The sequence below is a fragment of the Coregonus lavaretus genome, assembly GCF_964263955.1.
Source record: "Coregonus lavaretus genome assembly, chromosome: 40".
NCBI lineage: Eukaryota > Metazoa > Chordata > Actinopteri > Salmoniformes > Salmonidae > Coregonus > Coregonus lavaretus.
Window position 1 is genome coordinate 10,401,114 of NC_140027.1, and position 2,671 is coordinate 10,403,784.

General features: G+C 41.1%; 1 long non-coding RNA gene across 1 annotated transcript; it reads right to left on the minus strand.

The window, feature by feature from the left end:
• Positions 1–681: 681 nt before the first annotated feature.
• LOC311113738 lies at positions 682–1,654 on the minus strand. Its single transcript, XR_014611035.1, has 4 exons — positions 1,573–1,654; positions 1,223–1,308; positions 1,049–1,114; positions 682–907 (listed from the first exon to the last, which is right to left on the minus strand). It is a non-coding gene; the product is annotated as an uncharacterized lncRNA (long non-coding RNA).
• Positions 1,655–2,671: the final 1,017 nt, after the last annotated feature.

Here is a 2,671-nt window from a genome sequence, read left to right on the forward strand (position 1 = left end):
TATTGAAAACAGGGATGCCAATAAGTATTACTTGTTTAACAAAATCTCTCAACAACTGTATTAGTATAAAATATAAATGTAAATTTTGGGGGGGACCATACAATACTTTATAGCTCAGTATTGTGTTATTTATTTTAAACAGTCTTTTTTGCTCCTCTTTATCAAGGGAGCCAATAATTGTGTAACTTTCTGTAAGTGATTTCTGACTAACTGTAATTTAAATCAAGGTAAGACAGAGGTCCGCTGTAAAACCCAGGTGTTAATGTCAGTGCAACCAGGTTTAGGAAATCGCTAGCCCTGTTCCCAAAAATGTGTGTGTAAACTAGTGGAGGCTGGTGGGGGGAGCTATAGCAGGACGGGCTCATTGTAATGTCTGGAATGTGATAAATAGAATGGTATCAAACATATGAAACCATGTTTGACTCCGTTCCATTAATTCCATTCAAGCCATTACAATGAGCCCATCCTCCTGTCGCTCCTCCCACCAGCCTCCTCTGGTGTAAACCCATTTTGAAGGCTCAAACGTAGTTACACTAGCGACACTGCAATAGACCCAGCGAGTGCAGGCGTATTCATAAGCTGGCTAGGTGGTTTCGTAACAATTGTGAAGTGCATTGTGTGTGGTTTTGTATGGTCATGTTAACATTGTAAAACTGAATGAACAACACTTCTAGACATGTATGCATGAAAGGCCAAGTTTATTGGAGGATCACAATACAACATGTCAACCCTACAACATTGCCATCATGAATGGATGGATGTAGGGCAATGTAGGCTAATATTAGTTATGTTGATTCCATATGGAGACAGGAAAGGATCGTCCGTGACCTCATTCTGGTACCTCATCAGCAATGATAATAATGATGATGATGATAATGATGATGATGATGATGAAAGAACCACCATGCTAATCAACAGGAGACATGGAGTTAGCCTTCACCGTTGTTATAAACCTCTAGTAACTTCTCTTTGGCATGCATGATCTTCAGATAGATAGATAGGCTCAGAGATTGATAGAAACATACAGTAGATAGCTATATGTACATACGTGATGCTTCCTCTTCTGCAATGGCTTTCACAGCTCCATTCTCCGACTTTTCCATGGCACTATCCTCTTGGGGAAGATTTGTCATCATATCAAATTATTTAAGATTAAAACCAACAGTATTAGTAGTACACAAACACACACGCACACACACACACACACACACAAAATTCGTACCTTTCTCAGAGTTATCGCTATTGAGTGAGCTTGCTAACAGCACGCCCACTAGAAAAAACAGCAGTAACACACTCTGGATCTTCATCCTGAAGCACATAGAACATGGTATGTTAACACACACACACACTGGGTCATCATCCTCTAGCAAATGAGATAAACAGTGTTGTTAGGATGTCACATTATACAGTTGTCCACCAATATACTCTTGTAAGCAACAGTCCACCTACACCAGTCCAGCCTTACACACCTGTCCACCTAAATACTCCTGTCCACCTGTATACACCAGACCACCCTTAGACACCTATCCACCTGTATACATCTGAGAATATGCTCAGTGAAAGCAAACCAACCTCTGATAGTTGGAAGATGCTGACTGATTGATGCCTGGTTGTCTTGGTGATGTCTTCTGGACCTCAGTAGTAGATGAGTGTCTCTCTGCCCCTTGCAGTCCTGTCTTATACTCTTTCTGCAGCTTACTCCCCCACCTGGCCACACCTCTCACAGTCGAATAACAAACAAAATGACATTACAGCCATGACAATAACCACAGTCACACATCCTGGAGTGTATTCCCTCCCTCCAGGCAAAAATAGGCTGAATCAACATTGGGGTTTCCTCGTAATTTAACTGACTTTATCAAAGTAATCATATTGCATCATAATGGCTGGTTGGTTGGACATGCAAAAAGTATGAGTTGTCTCATTTTTAGCAAGATTTTGAGCCAAATCACCGAAAGGATTGAACCTATAAATGAAGTAGCTTGCAAGTTTACTAGATAGCTACAATAGTTGACGTGGTAACCAAACAAACAGATTTGTTAGTTTAGCTAACCAAACCATCAATTCTAGCTTGCTGTTATGAAAATCGAATTCAACAATACCAATACTGTTTTCAATTCAACTTTTTGAAAGGAGCATCTTGGAGTCACTCAGACCAAAATACAGGCTAAAGGATAGACCTAATACAGAAATGTGACTTTTAAGATGTCTGAATACAAAGTTACATGTTATATAATCCTCCTATTTTTTCAGTGAATGTACATGGATGTGTGTTAAATGGATGAGCAAAAATGTGTATTGTGGCCATAAAAGTATGTGGCCACCCCTTCAAATTAGTGGATTCGGCTATTTCAGCCACACCCGTTGCTGACCGGTGTATAAGATCGAACACACAGCCATGCAATCTCCATAGAGAAACATTGGCAGTAGAATGGCCTTACTGAAGAGTTCAGTGACTTTCAACATGGCACCGTCATAGGATGCCACCTTTCCAACAAGTCAGTTCGTCAAAGTACTGCCCTGCTAGAGCTGCCCCGGTCAACTGTAAGTGCTGTTATTGTGAAGTGGAAAAGTCTAGGAGCAACAACAGCTCAGCCGCGAAGTGGTAGGCCACCCAAGCTCACAGAACCGGACCGCTGAGTGCTGAAGCACGTAGCTCGTAAAAATAGTC